Raw genomic sequence first — 9,898 nt, forward strand, 5'->3', positions numbered from 1 at the left:
GATAGTACACTATTAGTGACTATATTTTTCATACTATGTCCTAGAGATTGAAATATAATAAGAACAAGTTGTTTTGGCATGACCAACCATTATATTATATTTGTAAAGTAAATGTAATATATATTATTTGTGTCCTTGTCTGAACTGTATCTTACATATCAAATATAAATACTATGTAATATATATTACAAAACACCGTTAAAATATTTTAGTATTATTATTTTGTAAAAGAAATCACTATTATTTATAACGTTAAATGAAAGTTGTAAATAAAGGTGTAAAAATATTTATTATACAGAAGTATTTGTAAAATATTTCGTAAATATATAATACTTAATGGGTCGATTCTATGTGATTACTTATTTTCATTTTAAAACCATATAACGTTGTGAATGTATTTACAAATGTTGTAAATAAGTGAAAACGGGGACTATTCTTATATATTACAATATTCCCCTAACCCAACGTAGTTGATGACTACTATATTATTCTTAAATGGTTATTTTCTTGCCAGAGTGTTATGGTACCTAGTTATCATAAAACATGTGATATACAATTATTTATATAATTTTATTCGTCCCTTTAATTCATGTATTGTTTTATAAAAATTTTTCTTACAGTACAAAGTATATATTCATATATATATATATATATATATATATATATATATATATATATATATATATATATATATATTAAAATTTACTAAGTAGGATGACTTAATTAATTAGTCATTATCATGGCGGATATTGGTTAGTGCTGCCTTGTTTAAGCATAGGTGGCCAGTCCATGCCTAACTAAGGCTAGGCTATTCAATACTTGCCCTAGACAATAACCATAGTATAATATTAACACTATTATTACTAATAATTATTAATAATATATAACTTAAACATACACTTAAAATGAAAGTATACTTCAACATAATTTATATATATATATATATATATATAAAAGTATAAATTCTTTACTTCAATTATTTAACAAAAATCATTGACTTGATATCAAAGAATTATCGTTTTGCAATAATGCGATTTATAGTAAAAATTAAATATAATGAAATGATATTTGAGTTTGGATAAAATAATAATTCGGAATGAAGTCCTCCAGTGGTTTTCATAAAGCAAGCGAATCATATGCGCAACAAACAGAGCAAATGTAACGTGTGGATTTACCAAGAAATGAAATAGATCGATATTTGCTACTATGAAAAAAAATTTCTCATGATATGATGACTAGTTAGAGGAAGTAGAAATGCGAATGTTAATTTATATGCAGGAGTCAGAATTTCAACGAAAGGAAATATAAAAACTTTATCTGGAATTTCGTGTGATAATTGTTGTTAAGCGACATTACCAGGGAATGCTGAATAAGATAAAATAGGGAATTTGCAAAGGTATATGACTCCTTTTGCAGTGATAATAATTATGACTCTGATTAGACTGTGCACCGATGGTTGTGAAATATTGTTCCAACGTACCTCAGTGATATTGTGATTGTTTGTAAGATCATGTGGCAAAGTGCCGCTTTTTTTTATTAGGAGTTCTTTTACTGACGGAATTAATATTGGTGTCATCGTGCCTAATTTATATTTTCCAAAGGTCTTGCCTTGGAAGTCATGTGTGATAACTTCGATGTCCGTGGATATATATAATTTAAATTTCATGTGTTTTCTTGTGCATTAGCACAACTTTAGATGTTTCTTACTTGCGTTAATAGTTTATGATAACGCATTGGAAATTCTTATATTTTTGATGGTGTTCCAACTTATAGAATTTCCACTGTTTATTTTGTCACATGAGCTACGAGACAAATGATCAAACGAAATAATGTTTGATATCGGAAAACAGATTCCTAATAAAGAAATCTAGACACATATGCTTGTGCTTTATTCCTAACTGACTTTTGGAATTTCTTATAGATATACATATCTATATAATTATATATTTCACATGCTGTAATATACATACCTTCTATAAGGTCAATGTATTTAGTAGATTTATATTTTCAAAAACAAGTCAAATATCTGGTTATGATTTTATTTAGGGAAATCTTGTCACTGATTTGACATTTTATTTACCCCGTCTTATCCGGTTCGCGCCGGAGAGGTAACTTCAGTATATCCAGACAAGCTGGAGAGTCTGCTACTCTATACCCAGTTTTGCCGGAGAAAATTTTCTATTTCCCATAAATAGTATCTTTTCAAGATTTTAACAGTGCCTCTTTAGGGCTTTTATCCAGAATCAAGGAAATTTGTATTTCCATAACATATCTTTATTCTAGATCAAGTAATATCAATAAACAAGAAGCAATTACGTGCTATTGCCTGCTAATCGTCATTTTTATGGAATACCAATATCCATTATATTGTACTTATATAAGTAATTTACCTTAAAGTTTATTTAAGGCAAAATTTTTAAGTTCAAGTCTAAATATCATCCGGGGTGCTATCAGATAATATTAAGCTTCTAATTTTCCGTTTAAACTTAGGTATTATTATAACACCTAATTGCGTAAACAAGTAGCTTAGCTTATACTAAGGCATCTTTTCTTATGTTCAAGTCTAACTGCTATCGGCTGTGCTACCATTTAACAGTAATCTCCTAACTCTTTTTATTTAAGCTTAAGTATTATTATCACAACACTTATAAGCTTAAAGCAGTGGCTCTGATACCACCTTTACTGTCACGTCCCCCGACCCCATCCTGGCCGGAATCGGGAGCCGCGAGCAGTCCAGTGGTACCGGTGATTATTTTGAAAAACACTGCAGCAGAAATTTCATCAGGACCGTGAGTTAGGAAAAATATCAGAGTTTAGAAACACCGGATTTTATTTAAATAGATGGAATAAATTCCATTGTTACAAAGGTAGCTTTTAATAAAAACAATATTTCTTAATTTGATTTAATTAATAAAATAAGCCACTTCTTGATGTCTTTTAGTGCCGGATCCAATCCTTACTCCAATCTACTGTAATTACCTAAAACGCGTTTGAAAAAGGTTTTGTCAGCGGGAAATACTGAGTGAATCATTCAGTTTACTAAAACGACTCGTTTATTATAATTTACAGTATTAAGATCTTTTACATATGTTTCTGATATCAACCAACTACCCACAGTATTTGTCACTCGACCGGATCTGTGACAGTGGTCATATCACCATTGGCTGCCCCAATGAATGACGTATCACTAAATTTTAGGTTCGCCCACCTAAAGTGATAAAAACAGTAGTAATGTGCACAATACCCCACTACTGGCTGTAATTTGGTGATTACATCAACTTAATCACTTTAATTATAATTCTGAAAATAATTTGGAGTATTGTAAAACATTTGATAAAAAGAGAGAATGACTCACATTATAATCATGCAGATTCATACGGCCAAAGTTTAGTATACAGATAAGCCTTGATATATTGCAGATTTACACAGGCAGAGCTTAGCCTATTGATTTAGCCTTGTAATCTAGTGCATACGAACTAGGTAGGTAACTTAATACAACAATTACGATAACTCACGAGATCAAATTCTCACAACGAACGACAAAGTGCGATACTTAAACATCCATCGAATTAACGACGAACGACAAAGTATAACCCTAATGTGGGTGGCACTTAAACATCCATTGGATATATTGATCGGTCGGAAAATGAATCGTAATAGCGATCGAGTTAATACCCTGTATCGTAGCAGCACCCTGCTATACTAATTAGTGATTCGCGTGTGTGTTTTTAGAGCATTTGGACGATAACTCGGTGTATAATCGGAATTTAATCGTCGAATGAAGAGCAGACTGCAAGTGCCGATGCCTGCTATTTATACACGAAATTTGACAGGCTTACGGACCGTAAGACTTATCCCTTACGGTCCGTAAGGGACACGTAATGGTCATAGGGTTGCCACGTGTGGGACTAGGCCTGCTGAGTTGATGATTTCTTTAAATTCGAATTCGACAACGAGATTTGAAGATAATCGTCCACTAGGGTTTACCCCCCCTGGGTTTTAGGGGCCCTGATCCTGATTCTGATTGCTATGAAAATTTTTAGGAGTTGTGCAGGATTACCTGGGTGTCTCAACTATGGTTCCCTATTGGGTAAATAAAATAATAGGCATGACTTTTGATGAAAGTTGTTTACAAAATAGAAATAATAAATAATAGTTTTGGGGTAAATCACAAAGAGAGAATAAAACGGTAAGAAAAGAGAATGGACCCCTTGTGTAACTTTAGGGTTCAACTAGAAAGACTTCTGGTTTAAATTTTGGGTATACTTTTGGGCTGTTAAAAATATATAATGCACTCGTGTTAAGTATAGTACCCCTAAATCAAACTTGTCCCGATGTCCCGAGACAGAATCCCAACGAACTTAGTCGGGCAGAGCTCTGACATGCGTTATGGGACTCAGATCAATCGGAAAGGGTAGCGGTGATCGGGAGTTAAAATACTTAACAGGGCAAAGCCTTATTATTATTATTATAAGTTTAAATAAAAAAAACCAAAGGATCTACCGATATAACGGAAGAGTGTGAAGGAAAGAAAAGAACTTGTGTATTTACAAATGGTGGAATGGTAGTCTATTTATACTAAATTGTTGAAACTTTGATTTCATGTATACCATCCACGTATACATATGAATTTAAAATTAAGTGTCCTTTGGACTTCCACGAATTACATTTTATGCATAGTCATGAAATTATATTATTTGATAATACTATACATATCCTAAATTCATACACGTACTCTGTTGTAAGTTGTCAAATATTATTTGATTATTTTATTTTAATATATATATTATAATTAATTTAATTGCTTCACTTATTTGGCTCGTATAACTTTTAAAATATAACGTTCAAGAAAATAATAAATATATCTTTAGAATGAGAATATTTTTGTCTACATTTGGGTCTAAGTTTTATTAAAAACGGAGTAGGTTCAAATATCATATATTTTTATAATTTTATTATTAGACGGTTCATGCGTCCGTCTAGTTACTTCTTTTCTAACAGTCGACTTACCCGTAATCTACCCGTCTAATTATATGAGTTTTTATATACTTTTATTCTATTAGACAGGTCACCCATGCATAGGCCAATTTATTAATATAATATTTCAACCAACTATATAAAATAATGTTTAAAACTATTTGGGTTGAATATTTATATTAAAAATAAACTAGTTACTAGTTACTGGTGGTTAATAAATTTAACCAAACCTTATAATTTATATGATAAAAATTGGTATGTTACACATGGTTTTCATGAACATACTGTGTTACAAACACAACGTTTCCATATAACTTGGCAAGAAAATGACTTTTGATTCGTTTTCTCAATACTATTTCAAAAACCGGTTATTCCAAAGATTTATTTCAAATCTTTCTCAACTCAAAAGGTTTATTTCAAATCTTTCACAACTCAAAAGATTTATTTCAAATCTTTTACAAACAAACTATGGACTCGCTCAACTTTGTGTTGATTTTTCGCATGTTTCTTTCTCAGGTTGCATTTCTAAGACAAGGTGCGCGGTTGGAATAGGATGACCATGAAGAGTCGAGTACTTAGTGGCGTTCATTTTCTAAAAGACTTAAATTATTTGCTTCTGCTGTGCAATGAAGATACCAGTCCAGTCACGCCAATGCTCTGATAATTTCGGGGTGTGACACAATGCTCATGAAAGAGGATTACGATCAAATTGATGCTGAGGAAATGGAATTGATGGATATTAAATGGTGCATGGCTAGTGTGTTGAGACGGGCTGAAAAGTTTAAACAAATTACAGGCAGAGATGATTTTCGCGAGGCACACGTTTCAACTTTAGGTTTTGATAAATCTAAAGTTACTTGTTTTCATTGCAGGGAAAAGGGGCATTTCAAGAGAGAGTGCACAAATCGAAAAGCAAGTGGAGCTCAAAACCCTTTCGGAAACAACGACTATCACAAGAAGGCGATTTATCATCAAGTTACACAACAGCCATATCAACAACAATAGGCACAACATCAGGCACAAACAGCACATGGTAGAAATGTGATTGAAGATTCAAAAAGAGCTTGTCTGGTTAATTAGGGCAAGGATAGTGGTTTCAGTTGGGATAAATACATTCCAATAGACAGCAAAGTATGTTTGGCAGATCAAGACGATGAAAAGTTGCCTGAAGGTTTCAGTTGGGACAATTATTGTCCAGACCAAGAATTCATGGCCAAAGAGATGTCCAAAGAGATGTCAAATGTTAAAGCTTTTGTTGCTAATGCTTATGATGAGTATTGGGCAGAAAAATACAGAAAGCTTAGGGAAGCTGAAGAGGAGAAATGGAGAAAAATTGAAGAAAAGGAGGAAGAAGAAGAAAGAAGAAAAGCTGAAGCTGAAGCCGAGAAAAAGAAAAAAAGCTGAGGTATTTCAAATGAGAAGAACAGTCAAAGAAGTTCCAGATTTTGAGATCAAAACAGATGTTGAAGAAATCAAAGTTCCAGAAAAGTGTATGAATTGTGATTCTTTGATCAAGCAAAACAACGAGTTGCTACACAACATCAAAAGGTTAAAAGAATCATATGATACATTGAACAGAGAAATGAACAAGTACACTGAATCGAACAGTGAACAAGTTGTTGCAATGAATACTCTCAAAGGAGCTTACATGAGACAGCTTGATGACGTCAATTTCTACACAGAGAAGTGTGCTGAGCTGGAATTAAAGTTGGTAACACAAAGAATCGAAACTGAAAGAGTTAACAATTTATGGAAAAGTTACTCATGTTCTACTTTTGTTGTTGACAGGATTTATCCGATTGTGGAAAGATTGAAGACGTTTGATGAAGAAAAGACTTCAGAAGAAAAGAAGTCCGAGACAGAAGAAGAGGATGAAGTGAAAATTTCTGGTAAGAAATCAAGTGTTGTTTACAAGAGATGTCCGCCCCCGATCGAAAATGGATATTCACCTCGAAATCCAAATTCCGAAAGAGTCGAAAAGGCAATTAACTTACAATGGGAGTCTGTGTCGTCAGATAACTTACCAGAAAATATTGATGTCACGTTCACATCGTCTGATACCGATCATGAGTCCAAGTTGATAAAAAGTGTGGTCGATCAGGTGTTAGACAAAGATGACATAGAGGAGTCAAAACCGGAGTCCAAATCCGAGTCAAAGTCTGAGTCCGATACGTCAAAGCCAACAATCAAAAAGGACAAACGGGTTTATGATAAAGAATTTTTGCTATCAAAATCTAATTTGAATGACGAACCGGTCAAAGTAGCATATACTTTGATAGATTCTGACAAATTATATACTGATGAGATTTTTCCAATAAGAAGTGTTAGAATTGAAATGATTAACAAGGTTTTCAAAATCTCAGAAATTAATATTTCTGAAATAAAAGATTTAAATCTTACTGGAAAACCTAAACAATACACTTCAAGAGATCAACAAAGAATTAATAAGAAAATGGGTTACAATTGTGGTTATAATTTCCAAAAGAAATCAAAGTACAATGGTAATTTTAAAAAGACAGGTCTTGGATTTAATCAACCGAAAAATTATAAAAATGAAAAAGTTTATAAACCAAAAACTGTGTTTGTTTCAGGAAAAACTTCAGAAGCTGAAAAGGAGCAAGCATTCAGAAACCAGACGAACAAAGATTTCCTTGCCAAGAAGCAAGAGAACATGAAGAAAAATGGTGCTCAGAAGACTACAGAGACGAGAACCTGTTTTCAGTGTAAAACAGTGGGTCATATTGCTAGGAATTGTCCAAAGGCAATACAGACAAAACAGGGAGTCTTGGTAAACTGAAAGAGAAAGTTGTTGAGAAAACTGAACTTACAACCAAAAAATTTACAGGCTTTGAAAATTCAACTTTTGAGGTAGGAGAATGTTCAAAGTATGTTTTAAAAAGAAAAGAAAATCTAAAAAATCAAAAATGGGTTGTTAAGGGTTCAGAAAACAGTTCTGGTGATGAATCTGATTCCATAAAATCAGAGGAGCCACGTGTTGAAGGAAAAGTTGATAAATCAGTTCTGACAGTGGATGATGTGAATTTTCCACCACTGAATGCTAAAAATTTGAAATCTAAAATCGGGAAAGTTGAAATTTCAAATCAATTCTTTCCTAAAAAGAAAGAATTAGATATTGAAAAAGCCTTTAACCCTGCAGTGAAAAACATTTTTGGAAAAATGATTGAGAGAAAGGCTAAAGGGGTAAAAGAGTTTTATCAATCAAAAAGGAAAGATGGAACCCCAAATGAGACTCAAAAAGTTACACCCAAGGCTGGTCAGGCTTGGGTGGATATATTCTTCAAAGAATAGAAACCTGACCTGCCGGAGCTCCCAAGTTGGTAATCGTGGAGCATAAATCGGCATCATTCTTGAAAAAGTTTTTGAAAATTTAAATTGAGAAGTGTGAATTGTCAGAACTCCCAGGTTGGTAAGTGTGGAGTAGGAATCGACACCTTGAGAATTCAACCAATAGATGGTAATTGGTTGAAAATGTTTGATAATTGTCTCTACAAGTGGTTAATCAAGGTCATTAATTTGAACTTGGTTTAACCATCATTCAAAAAGTTTGGTAAACAAAGTGATGAAGTGACCCCAAACCTACAAGTGGTTGATAAACAAACTTATTTTCCGGAAAAACCATTTTGATTAAAACAAACTTAAGTGTTTTGAAATCATAATGTAAAAATAGTTTGTTGTGAGGGGGAGTTCTGATTGTTTATGCCAAGTGGATGGAGAATTGAGGCGGTTCATATCAGTTGTCATGTTCTTGTACAGTTTGTTTTCAATTTCTTTAACATTAGAAAATCAGAAAAAGCCAAAAACATCGAAAAATTCAAAAATGAGTTTTTGTTGCTTAAAAGAGGAAATGATAGTACATCAGTGGACTATCACAACACGCTAAAGATATGAAATGTTTAAATGTGATAAATAATCTTACTATCGATGTGTCAGTAGGTTTTTACACATTTAGTAGATTGTGACGAGATATAAACCTAAATTCGAACTTGCTTATCTCGTGGGGAACATTTCTTGGATATATGGGTAACCCCCGAAATCTTGTTTGAAAGGTCCCACTTTCTGAGATACTAGGTCTTTATACTCAGTGATATCTGGTGTATTATTCCGGGACTTCTGCTGAATGGAAATTCTGACCTAGTCCCCGTATAATACTTTCTGCAAATGCTTGAAAAACAGCACAGCCCTCAGCTTAAAAAATGATGAACCATTGAAAAATGCTAATCATGAGCTGTTGAAGAAAAGATCCTCTAAAGGGGACACACCAAAAGTCGAAGCCGTCATCTCTCTGCGTATACGGAAGTATCGACCTGAGCTCTCACGGCCCTCGCAATTTAACCCCTTTACAGATATCATCTAGGTATACTCACCTGTAAGACCGAATATTGGGATCTGGATACGGGAGTATATTCAAGTAGTGGGACACACGAATGAGTTTAAGTATCTAAAATACTAATTTCGTATCTCGGAACAGTTGGAATTTGTGTGAAAATTTAAGTGGATCAGTATACTGACAATCTAGGTGAATTGTTAAGAGATTAAAATGTTTAAAGCTTAACGGTGTTAGCGATTTGTCTCAAAACTGATATGATCCTCTTGCACGAACTCACAAAAATATTGTTTGTAAATAGTTTCTTTACTGCATTTACTTTCATTCAAAAATCCAAAAAGATTTTAGTGTGTTTTAGCATAAAATTTTGAAAAATCCAAAAAGATTTTCGGCATCTGATGTAGAAAAGCTGATTTTCGAAATTCCAAGTGCTAAACATGAAGAACAGGTTTGGATAAAGAGTGTGTGAAAATGATTGTATTTTTCAAGAGATTTTCAGAAAATAAATCATTTTGAATGTTTACCACAATAGTTTCTAAATTTTAAAAGATTTAAACTTTGAAGAAACTTATATGT

The sequence above is a fragment of the Helianthus annuus genome, chromosome 6 (genome assembly GCF_002127325.2).
Source record: "Helianthus annuus cultivar XRQ/B chromosome 6, HanXRQr2.0-SUNRISE, whole genome shotgun sequence".
NCBI lineage: Eukaryota > Viridiplantae > Streptophyta > Magnoliopsida > Asterales > Asteraceae > Helianthus > Helianthus annuus.